The 12,718-nt window shown below is 46.7% G+C and overlaps 1 protein-coding gene and 1 long non-coding RNA gene across 2 annotated transcripts in view; one reads left to right on the top strand and one right to left on the bottom strand.

Annotated features, from left to right (window-relative positions):
• The window catches only part of cpped1 (calcineurin-like phosphoesterase domain containing 1), a 50,988-nt gene that overhangs the window by 24,801 nt on the left and 13,469 nt on the right, over window positions 1-12,718 (top strand). The window lies entirely within an intron of this gene.
• LOC115798026 (uncharacterized) overlaps window positions 9,471-12,718 on the bottom strand; it is a 37,543-nt gene continuing 34,295 nt past the window's right edge. Inside the window, exons 3-4 of the long non-coding RNA XR_004021469.1 lie at window positions 9,725-9,789; window positions 9,471-9,625 (exon numbers count right to left, since the gene is read on the bottom strand). This is a non-coding gene — a long non-coding RNA (uncharacterized LOC115798026). The remainder of the gene's footprint in view (window positions 9,626-9,724; window positions 9,790-12,718) is intronic.

The raw sequence follows: 12,718 nt of genomic DNA, 5'->3' as shown, positions 1-12,718 counted from the left end.
CTGTAGCATGGCTGTGCCGGGTCCAGGAAGAGCCCACATAACTTGTGGAGGAAGCTCATTTCCACCACTTTTATCTGCAATTTCAATTTTTCGGTCACTACCCTGAGCTTGTGACCATAGGTGAGGGTAGGAACATAGATCGGCCTGTAAATCGACAATTTTGCTTTGAAGCTCTTCGTCACAGCAGACCAATAGAGCGCCCACATTGCCGCAGATGCCACACCAATCTCTCTCCACTCTTCCCTCACTTGTGAACAAGACACCGAGATACCTAAACTCCTCGACGTGGGGCAGCAACTAATTCCTGAGCTGGAGTGGGCACTGTACCTTTTTCTGGCTGAGAACCATGGCCTCAGACTTAGAGGTGTTTTGGCAAGCTTTAATGCGCTATTCATGTGGTATGTCTGGAGCAATTGACACCTGGCAGAGCCCATCCCTCTCTAGGCTTGACCATAGTTGATTTCCTCCCACTTGAGTCACCCTGGTCATGAACACATAGTTGTTAAACTTACTTGCAGCCCTTCCGTCATGGCCATTGATTCTGTTAGTTCATTCACCCAGTCCCTAAAGTATTGATGACACACTGTGTTAGCATGAAAGATTTAAGGTATGTACCAGTGATGCCTGACAACTTTTCTAGATAGGATGCAACTACTGGACATGTTTCATACTCACCAAGTGCCTGAGAGCGTCTCAAAACCAGGAGGGAAATAAGGAAGCTGGTTGCTTTCTCTTCAGTGGCACCCCAGCAATCATGACTATGGGATGATTATGGGATAGGTCAGGCCAGCCAATACAGTCTTTCCTCAAAACAACTGCCCTGTTAAGTTGCTGCATTAATGCAAACTCAGCTATTTCTGCATGCTTTTCAGTAGATAGAAACCCTTCATTTTAATAGGGCTTTGTGAAATATTTAAAGGTAGACCAAATGCAAAAACAGACCAAGCAAATCATATCAGAATGAATATTTATATTTTATAAAAGCCGCTGTTTTTGACAGTCAAATAAATAACTATACAAATAAATAAAGCTATACTTAGAGTTGTTTTTTTAAGTACATACTATACACCTAATAAATAAAAAGCGATTAGATTTAATATTAAGTGAAATTAGTGTGTGACTGTGACAACATTTCATGAAGTTTACATTTGAGTCTCAAAATTAGTGAACTGTTGCAACTTCCCCAAACTAGAAATTTCCTGCTGGGCATGCAAATAAACACCCCAGTGGAGTGACTGCATGCTTTTCACAATTGATATGAGTAAGTATTTTCAAATCACCACACTATGATTTACTGCACGCTAAAGGAGAAAAGTGAGCTAGGGAAAGCGTGTTGTTAGTCTTCCTGTCTGTTAGCTGACGGGTCACGTTTCCTCTCTTCCACTGTCGATTATTATGTCTTTTTTGACGTATATCTGCTATGATCACACACACCCCCACCCGCTTTGTGGTGTGTTAAATAAGGCATCATACCCCTCCTCTTTTGGTCTTTCCTCACTGCTGTACTGTGTGATCTGAAGCTTCCAGATGTGCTTGGCACTCTAGTGATCATTACTGTCATAACAGTAAAGGACAGCATCATTAACGTTGGGTTACATAACGTAATCCCTGGTTCTTTGATAACAGAGTGAGGTGTTTCACTATGGGAATCGCCTTGGCGTGACCAACTACGGAAGCTCCAATGACACCACGTCTGTCTGCGACAGACCTGCCAAGCCGTGCTCAGGGCCCCGCCCCTCCTACTATCACGGCTGACCAGCTCCTCCCTACTCATTCTAAGCAGATTTCTTTCCGTGCCCAAGCAAGGAGGGAAGTGATGGTGAAACACCTCACTCTGTTATCAAAGAACCAGGGATTACGTTATGTAACCCAACGTTCTTTTTCTAACTTCGTTCGGTGTTTCACTATGGGAGATATAGCCCACTCCCGGATTGCGCCAGCCCTCCCGAAGCTGTGCTCCAGTGCTGCCCAGGATCTCAGCTCAGACCTGAGGCACTAGACTCCAGGACTGCCTGAGCCAGGGATGACTGAGCGACATCCAGTCTATAAAACCGCACAAATGTGTGTGGTGTAGCCCAACTCGCTGCTGCACAGATATCCTGGACTGACACCCCTCTGAACAAAGCCCAGGATGTAGCCATGCCCCTAGTAGAATGAGCTCGAAGCCCCGATGGGGGCTGAGTACTCTTACAGCTATAGGCTAGAGTTATAGCCTCTACAATCCAATGAGACAGCCTCTGGCGGGACAAAGGCCTGCCCTTGTGGGGGTGGGCCCAGGAAACAAACAGCTGATCAGATTTCCTGAACCCAGCTGTTCTGTCCACATATGACCCCAAGGCCCGCACAGGGCACAATGTGTTAAGCCTGCGCTCCTCTACAGAGGAAAAAGGCGGGGGGTGAAATGCCAGTAGTTCTACTGTGGGGCACCTGTATGATGACTCTATCACCTTAGGGACAAAGGCTGGGTTTGGCCTCAGGCATGCTTTAGTAAGACCAGGGGCCAACTGTAAACAAGAGGGGTGAATGGACAAAGCCTGTAACTCACTAACTCGCTTGGCTGTAGTTAGAGCCAGCAGCAGAGCGGTTTTAAGTGAGAGAAATTTCAACCCTACAGCCTCGATTGGCTCGAAGGGGTGGTAGGAGAGTGCATCCAAAACCAGTGATAAATCCCATAATGGGACCAGTGGCCTTGAGACTGGGAGCTTACGGCGTGCCCCCTTCATGAAGCGACACACAAGAGGGTGCTGACCAATAGGTTTATCACCCAATCCCACATGGCAGGCTGAAATAGCTGCCAAATAGACCTTTATTGTGGAAAAAGCTTTCCCTCCGTCCAGCAAATCCTGAAGAAAACACAGCAACTCCACCACAGAGCACTGAAAAGGGATAACCTGCCTTTCATAGCACCATTCTTCAAAAACACGCCATTTACAACTGTAAAGAGAGCGTGTGGAGGAAGCTCTTGCATTCTGAATGGTGTCAATAACCTTCAGAGGCAGACCCGCAGCATTCAAATTCGACCTTTCACGGGCCAGGCCCACAGAGCCACCCGGTCTGGGTGAGGATGATATATCTCCCCTCGCGCCTGAGACAGAAGGTCCCGGCGGATGGGGAGCGGCCACGGTTCGCCCGCCAGGAGCTGAATTATTTCTGCTAACCAGTGTTTCGACGGCCACCGTGGCGCTATTAAAATTAGCGACAGCCCCTGATCTCTCACTCTGATTAGGGTTGGAGAGATAAGGCTGAGAGGCGGAAAGGCATATAGCAGTGTGTCTGGCCATGGGTGGGCCAGAGCGTCCATGCCCAGTGGGGCGACTGGGTCTGACAGGGAGAAAAACAGTGGGCAATGTGTGTTTTCCTGCGAGGCGAAGAGATCTACGGCAGCCCGGCCGTATTTCTGCCATATCTGCTCCACCACCTGCGGGTGAAGTCGCCAATCTCCGAACAACGGGTTCCCTCTGGACAGGAGGTCCGCCCCCCTGTTCAGAATACCCGGCACGTGAGTTGCCCGAAGGGAGAGGAATTTTGTGCTGCTCCACACAATTATTTCCCTGGCCAGTCTGTGCAACTGCAGGGAACGAGTACCACCCTGGCGGTTGATATAAGCAACTACTGTAGAGTTGTCTGTTTTCACCAAAACATGTCGACCCTGGAGATACGGCAGAAAATGCCTTAGAGCTAAGCGCACTGCGTGCAGCTCCAGTATGTTGATGTGAGCCCGAGAGAGCCTCCGAGACCAAACACCATTTACTGCCCTCCCCATCATGGTTGCGCCCCACCCTGACAGAGATGCATCTGTGGTCAGGGTCATCCTGGATGACACCGCGCCCAGAGGTACTCCCGCCGCAAGAGCTGCTGGGTTCCTCCAAGGTTGGAGAGCCGCTATACATGACGGTGTTATTTTTACACTGCGACCGAGATGGCGGTGAGGGCACAGACGTAGGGACGTGACCCAACGCTGAAAATCCCTCATCATAAGCAGCCCCAAATGCACCACATTTATTACCGAGGCCATAAGGCCGAGGAGGCGGAGACAGAGCCGGAAACGCACGACTTTCCCCACTTGAAAGAGGGAGAGGCACTGAGTGAAGGATGCGATCCTGCGCTCTGAAAGCGTGACACGATAAGATCTGGAATCTAAAATGAGCCCCAGATATTCCGTATACTGTGCGGGTTTCAAGCGGCTCTTTTCCAGGTTGATTTTGAAGCCGAGCTCCGTAAGGTGGTTTGCCACCACCCTGGAATCTCTGATCGCCTGCTCCCGCGATCGGGAGCATATCAGATAATCGTCTATGTAAGAGAATATTCTGATGCCGCTGTTCCATAACGGAGACAGCGCTGCCTCCACACATTTGCTGAACACCCTTGGGGCTAATGATAGCCCGAATGGGATAGTCTGAAACTCGTATGCTGCGTTCTGATAGGCGAACCTGAGATATTTCCTGTGTGGAGGATAAATGGCGATGTGAAAATATGCGTCTGAGAGGTCGATTGTCACAAACCAATCGTCTGGGTGAACGGCCCGACAGAGCGCTTTGTGTGTGAGCATTCTGAACGTGTACTTTCTCAAGTGTTTGTTCAATACACGTAGATCTAAAATGGGCCGGAGAGAGGAACCCTCTTTTTTTGGAATGAGGAAATAGCGGGAGTAAAAGCCCTGCTGAGCCTCCTCGCTCGGGACCGCTCTGATCGCCTGTTTGCGTAACAGGGAAGCAATTTCGTCCTCCAATACGCTTGCTGACTCTCCCTTGGCCACTGAAATCAACTTTCCGTTGAATTTCGGTGGTTTCATTGCGAACTGAAGCCTGTATCCTTGGGAAATGGTGGCCATAACCCAGGGATGGACTGCGCATGCGCGCCATTGCTCCAGCCGCGCAGAGAGCGGGCCCATGAACACGTGTGACGTCACCTCTGCCTCCCGCATGGAGGTGTCCCCCTCGCGAAGAGCGCCAGCTCCCTCCGCAGGGAACGTAGTGACATGACAGTGACTTTCTTTCATTTTTTTCATTTTCTTTAAACTGGGGGGACATTCTGCCCTTGGCAAACTGCCTGGTTGCAGGAATGCACACTTTATTTCTTTTTGAACCCCCGAAACACAATGAAGTGTCTGAAAACTTTGGGCAGTGCTTGGTGACACTGATAGATTGCTTTGAAGTGAATAATGAAACCGGGGAAGTGCATGGTGACACTGCGACCTTTGACCCCACATCTCCTCTCTCTGAACTAGGTGTGGGAACCGAGAGAGGGCTCCTGATGAACTGGGAACCCCAGGAGCCTCTGAACCATGAACCCTGGGAGGTGTGGTTGCCTCTTCCAGCACCTTCCTCCTCTTTGAGGGAGGAGAGAGAGGTGATGCACAACGTTGCAGGCTTGCTAGGCTGAACGCTTCTTCTTCCCTTCCCCGGGGTGTGACGTTCGGTTCTTTGCAGCAGCTGCTGCAAAGGAGTGTTTGCCCCAAGGCCTTGGGTTTTCTGCCTTGACCTGGTGGGAAGGCTGCAGTCTTGCCGCTTGCCTCTGAACTTTAGCCCCACTCTGCCTACCCCTCACGGCTGCAGCTGCTGCTGCGAAGCCTACTCTAGGCACCTGGTGAGATTGTGGGTTCACTTTTCTGGGTAAGCAGAGATTGAAAGCTTCTCCCTCCTGCTTTCTGAGAGTGCTTGTCTCTCTCATTTTCTCCAAAGCTGGGCCAAAGAGACCCTTGGCTGGGTCATAGGCTGCATCCATGATTTCAGCCTTCTGAGTGTCTCCCAATCCTGACAGGTTTAGCCATAAAGCTCTCTCACCTGAGACTGCAAGACCCATTACACGCCCACAACCCTGGACTGCTCCCCTGGAGGAGCGTAGGATGAGATCGTTGACCACACAGATCTCATCCCAGAGGGCCGGGTTTGGAGACCCCGAGTCCAGTTGACGGCCCATGTCCTCTAAAATCTCTGCCTGATAAGCTGACAGCAGTGTAACCTCATTAAGGGAACACACCGACTGTGCTGAATATTTGTACATCCTTTGATAGATGGATGCGGTGAGGCGATCCATCTTACTGGGCAGAGAAATATTAGAAGAAGCTGAAACTGACCTGCGGTTAGGGTGAAGGTGATAAGCCACTGAAGGCTCAACTGCTGGGGGTCCGGTCAGCCCCAGCTCACCCATTCCTTGCATCTCCAGCTTAGAGCAGCCCTGGGTAGGAAGCTTGCTCTTAAAAGGGCTAGACCAATAGCGACTCATTTCTTTCATGCAAGCAGGCACTGCTGGCAGAAGCTGCTTTGCAGGTGGTGAGGCTGGAGGGAGCCTCTTGCCACAGGTCACGTTCTGCCCCTTCAGCCGCCTGGGCTGCTGGCCATGTGATGCCCAGCTTGGCAGCAGCCCGTTTGCAAACATCATACAAGTTGCTGTCCACTGGGGGTACAGCTTCAGCCCCACTTGGGGGCCTGGACTGCTGGGCAGGGAAGGTGGAGTCATCCTCCTCTTCCTCCATGTCTTCTAGGCCGAGGAGGTCGGAGTTGGCATCGCCATCCGCATCCTCATCCGCCGGCTCACCCTCAGTTGGGTCGAGGAGCCCCTCGAACAACTGGGGCATAACCGGGGACACTTCCTCCATTATGTCCGCCCAGCTCGTTGTGGCTGTCGGCTGATGGATATCAATCGTAGCATTGTTGGCTGACAGACAGGGGTCCTGGCTGTTAGCCACTGCTACTCTCAACCTCCTTTCCAGGATTTTCTCTGGCATCAAGGCGCAATGAGAGCAACCTTGCGGGTCCGCCAGAGAAGTTTGAGCATGCTTAGCACCCATGCAAGCTATGCACATCGGATGAGAGTCCCTGCCCGAAATGGAAGCACCGCATGATGCGGGGCATGGGCGGGATGCAGCCTCTTTGGCCTTCGGTTCTGACCCTTTGGCGGGGGTAGGAGCCGTAGCCATCGTGGTCGGAAAGATGGTGAGACTGAGCTATACAAGGCTCGTCGTGACACGTTAGCCTGTTTGTAGCTAGCGCTAGCAACGGGGTTAAGTCCGAGCTAGTCGCCGTGAGAGTCAGCTCGTCGTGACACGTTAGCTGAGCTCTACCAGTTGATCCAGCTAACAAATTAATGCTAACTGAAACCTAACACTGTTTAGGGTCGGTTAGCAAATTAATGCTAGCCAGACCTAACACGGTACTGACCCGCTAACAAGCTAATGCTAGCCGGACACCGAAAAGCTCGCCGTGACGCGTTAGCCCAAGTTACACACACACACACAACGGCTACCCTGCTAATTAAACCCAGGTGACCGCTGAAGACAGCTCGCCACGACGCGGTCGCTGTCCAGGGTGTATAACTACCAGTACACTTCTTTCGAAGGACTTACTCAGCACAATCCAGACTGAAAACTGGAGAACTGCGTTCGGCGACGTACTCCTCTACGGGACGCCTGAGAACTGTTAAACAGCTAACCAAGCCAGCCTGGGCGCGCTGAGGGAGCCCGATGTAGTTTCTCACGGGAAGAAAGCGAGAATGAGTAGGGAGGAGCTGGTCAGCCGTGATAGTAGGAGGGGCGGGGCCCTGAGCACGGCTTGGCAGGTCTGTCGCAGACAGACGTGGTGTCATTGGAGCTTCCGTAGTTGGTCACGCCAAGGCGATTCCCATAGTGAAACACCGAACGAAGTTAGAAAAAGAACCCAACACACACACATAAAAAGCACTTCCCTCTCACAGGGATTTATACTGAGAAACAGCTCATTGTCGGCACATAAAGCAAGAATGCCATTTTTCTTCTGAAATTTTCATTAAGTAAGCAGTTGGAAAGGATGGGTTTCTAGCTAGGACTAGCTAGCACTCATATACTTTTGCCTTGAAGACAAACCGGCTTCTGTAGTATTATATGTTTTGTTGTGTGAAAGTGCCTGAGAGCTCTTTATGGGTTATGTTTCCTCATATCAGTAACTCGTAAGCATTATTGAAAAACTTGGATACTCTTAGTTAAGGATGTTCTTAGTTGCTTGTCTCCAAGTTCATTTTTGAGCCAAATAGCAGTTTGGCAAAAAATAAGAGCATTCCTATTTTCTTTTTTCTTTTTTTTCTCCTGTAATTCTAATGCTACAGAAAGCAACCTTGAAAAAGAATCACTGGATGTTAGATAAAGGCCTCCTTAAAAATATATATTGCTGTGTGTAACTGATTTCTCCGACCACTTCAGAGGTGTCTTTTTCGCTCTGTCTGCTGGGTTCAGCACTTGTGATGTTGTTATTGCTGCCGCTGTGTTTTCTGCAGCCCCCACACCGCTCGGTGGCATACTGTATGATGGAAAGAGCGATTATAGTCCCTGCAGACAAAGAATTTCATTTAATAGATTTTTAGAGCCATTTATCATCTTTCTCCCTGCTTCTTCATCTCATAGAACATGTGTTCTGGTGGTTGTTTGAGTAACTATTTCTTATTTTGTATGTGCACGTGCGCACGCATGTCTGATTTATATGTTGCATATAAATTATCTTGCAGCAGTTTGTTTTTCTAAACATGATATATTAATACAGTATCTATACATTATCTCAGCAGCACAGATGCACATGGGAAAGGTGCAGCACCAATTAGTCTCATCAGAGCGAGCAGTTCCACACTGAGAACTGTTAACTGCATTCCAGCTCATATTGATGATACTCTCAGAGCCCTCCCAGCTAGTATTGAGAAATTCCTGTTTTAATTGCATAAGCAATTACTGTGGTTAGTGATTTTACAGTGATTTGGTTAATATTAAATCATGCATTTTTAAATGAGAGCTCGCTCTCTCTGTTTAATATGTTTTCAGATTAAATGAAGCACCTGATTAGGAAAATGGTCATTTCAAAAGTACAGATAAATTAAGTCTGGAGTCTTTTGTGGCTTAGCAGACTCATTAAAATTAGCAAGCAGGTTGGACAGACTGCTTGTTTTTTCTTCTGTTATGGCATACCTGGTAGAAGACCTTTTCACTACAATTTAATTTAAGTTCATTGGTAGCAATCAGATAAAGCCCTAAAACGGTTAAAAAAAAAAATTCCTTTGGCCTTCAGTCATGAAAGCTTAGGGACCGGTGAAGATGCTAACCTGCTTAAATTAGCAGTCTGCAGAAATGGGAATTTAAAAACGATTTGTTTTAGTTATAAACTTGGTACATTGGGATATGAAGGTGCTGTTTACCTTTCATGTCACTCAACACATGTGGACAATATTCTTAAACTAAAATAAGATACTTAAATTTTATCTTACTGTTCATTTTGAACTAACATGCATGTGCTCACCAGAAAGAGTATATTTTAACTTATGATGTGTATTTCTATCACAAGTGTCGTCTGTATATCTGTATCTATACACCGTGTCAAAGTAAAAATTCTCACGCTTTATCGCCTTTATTTTTACTATTTTTTTTTTTTTTTTTTTGCAGTACATGAATCCAGCACAGACAGAATTAGATACTGCAAGTAGAGGAAGAAAGACATGCAAAAATTGTAGGCTTTACATTCGTTGAGGATGTTGAATTTAGAGAAAACAGGTTTTACGCACACCCAGAAACTCCTCAGAGAAGATTGAATTCCCATTGCCGGGGTCTGTTGTCTACTTTTCAACGGCAAGTGGAGTAGCAGAAATCCCAGCAGTGCTCTCAGCCTCGCCTCTGCTTATAGATGGAGTACTGTAATTAGATTTCTTTGCTCCCCTTCTCCTCTCTCATCCTGCAAGGTTTATATTCTGCATTAAGGATGAGCTCACTTACATGCCAGGATGGATGAAGGTACAGACAGATACACACTTCTCTGCTGCCTTTGTTCACCTCCAAACCTGTTTATATGCAGAGGGAAGAAAAAAAGAAAAAAAAACAACAAACATCCAAAATTAAAAAGGAGAAGTTCATTGGAATTCCCAACATTACTAGCAGCTATAGAAGTTGTACAGTAGGTAATTAGAAGCAAAGATAAGCTGTGCATTGCTTTGCATAGCCCCTACCATCTTTTTCTCTTTGTCTTTCAGTGCCTCTCTCTTGCCGCTGGTTATCTTTATCAGCAAGGGTTTTACTCTGTTCAGAAGCGAAGACACATTTATCTCCCACTGGGAATTTGATAAGAGGGCATGGTTAAGCCTTTAACCCCATTGTTTTAATGATGAGCCTGAGTAATGCTCTGCTTTTTCTGTTTCTTGCTCTCTTAGTCTGTCTTTGTCTCTTTCTTCTAATGCATCCAAAGGTAGAAGTTGTTAAGGATGTAGTACTGGGAATTCAGAATGAAAACGGGGCCTGGGTAGGTCAAGATGTCTATGCGCACAGTTTCACAATATTACCGCTCAGTAGTGGTGACACAATCAGTGTCTCTTGCTCATTCCACCAGAGCGCTGAACAAGCAGCATGCAAATTCACATTATGGATGCAGTGAGCCATGAAAATAATAAGTACCTACTTTAACTACGTCTTTACTACAATAGCCACAGTCTGGGGCAAATCACGAATCTCTACAAGTGCACCAGTGCAGTAAAACAAAACAGGACATATTCTCCTTTTTGGCTATCGATTGGCTCTTGAGTGGCAGGGGTGGGACAACCAGCAGTGTTACAGAATTTTTGCCATCAATTTCTAATCAGTATTCAGGATCGATTGCCATGTTGCACACACTGCACATATAACAGCAAGCCCTGATTAATGGTGACATTGTGCCCTCAATGGTGTAGTGGTTAACATAACAGATTCACTTGACAAGCAAGAGGTCGCTGGTTCAGTTCCAGCCAGAAACACAAGTTGGAGCTACCCGGTGTGGTGACCCCTTGTGGCAAGGGAGCATCCAAAAGTAGCTTTAGCTGATTAATGGTGACTTTGCAGATGGTGGCCGGTTGGAAATTTAGATGCATCACTAAACCCAAATTTTTTTATCACTAATTTTGATGACTTATTTTAGCAAGTCAGATATTTGCTATTGTCCACCACACCTTTGCTTATTGCCGTTTCTTTTATTCAGCCCAAGATCTTGACTGTTTGCATGTGCGTGCATTTTCCTGTGCCAGTGTGTAGCTGGAGGATACAGGAAGGGAATGCTTTGTGGTGACTAATGGCTGAGAGTGATTTATGAGGAACCAGAGCTGTAAGATGCTTCACCACGCTACATCATTTTGTATCCCTCTGTCATGCAAATTATCAACAGCTACCGTTTCATGATGAATTATTTCCCAGACCTGCACTTTAATGACAACCGCCCTTCAATACAAGCGTGCATGTTGGATGTTCACTCCTACGCATCCCCATTCTCACAGATGTGCAGATGACAGCTTTGTTCAGAACTACATTCGGAGTTTGTGTCAAAAGAGAGAGAAGGAGAAATGGGAGAAAGGTTAGAAGGGAAATGATTCTCTTAGAGGTTTTCACCAATGGGAGAAGGTTTAGTGGCAAGATAGGAACTTGGCTCGCAATTAGCAAATCCAATCTTGTAACCCGCAAATCAGTGATCAGGAGATGAAAGGGAGATGGTGGAAAGTGAGAAGGGAATGAAGAGGAGGGTAGATTGACAGAAAGATCATAAACATCAAACCTAATTAGATGTGGACTGATGTTTCTTTACCTCTTTTATTCCTTTATTTCATGGTCAGATTCTTATTAACATTTAAAAAGCACAAGGCTCTTCAGAATATTCAGATGAATTGAACCAAATATGAATAATGTAGCTCAGATGATTGCAGCATATAAGAGTCATAACACAAAATACAGTGCATATTGGAACTCCACTCTCTTTCCTGTGCATTTTTTCTGCAACCCCTGACCAGAATTCAATTTGATTCTGGGTAATTTCCCCCCGTTTGCATTCAATATATTTTCATCACTCCAGCTGCTTACTCTGGGTATTTTTTTTGAGCACTCCACCCCCCTCACCCCTCTGTCTCCAACCATCCTTCCTGCATTCTCCACTTCTGTATGTCAGACCAGAGTCCAGTCTCCACACGGGAGTCTTTATCACAAAAAAGCACAAAAGAAGTGGTAGTGTTTGAAGACTGACAGGTAAATGGCATTTCCACAGAGACCGAGACAAGACGTGAAATTATCAGCACAAAGAGTCTGTGTTTTCATGAGGGCACCCACTTAGCAACAGAAGGAAAGAAAGCAGCAAAGCATGGCAAAGAGACAAAAAAAAAAAGTGGTGAAATTGGACCTAACGTTCCTATAGTAAATTTGATACTGCTATTTAACACGCTCTGAACACATACTGCTCCTCCAGTTGCCATATAGCTTAGTGGGTAAATCAAGACAATTTGATTTTGCACAGCTATATATTCTATTTGCAGCTGAATGGGTTTAGAGTGGTATTGTCAGTGGAAGGAGAGGGATTTTTGTTCCCAATATAACTCAATGCCTAGAGCCACGGCACCAGCTAAGGGTTTACATCCCACCAGGAAACCCGCGCTAATTGAACTTCAAGGCTCTTTGGATAACAATCAAGAGAAGGTGATATGCAACTTTGGTTGGACTGAAAGGAAATGAAATCAGTAGTGCATTGTGTTTTGGCATTGTCAAATCAAGGCCATTTTCTCAGAAGGGTACCAGCTGTCATTATCCTGGAGACACCAGTAGCCAACTGCAGTGTCTGGATGTTCAAAAGCTCTCAAGTTTTGATTGCAGCAGAAGGCTGTGGCTGTTTGCCATAGCATCCCCCTTCTGGTTGAAGGTGGACTCTTCATGAAATTAGTTGCCATAGTATTTTATGAGAGAATACTTGTAAATTCTATGACACTAACT

This window comes from Archocentrus centrarchus, chromosome 19 (genome assembly GCF_007364275.1).
Source record: "Archocentrus centrarchus isolate MPI-CPG fArcCen1 chromosome 19, fArcCen1, whole genome shotgun sequence".
In the NCBI taxonomy this organism is placed as follows: Eukaryota; Metazoa; Chordata; class Actinopteri; order Cichliformes; family Cichlidae; genus Archocentrus; species Archocentrus centrarchus.
Note: the sequence above shows the minus strand (reverse complement) of the source record. Positions and strands in the feature narration are given on the sequence as shown.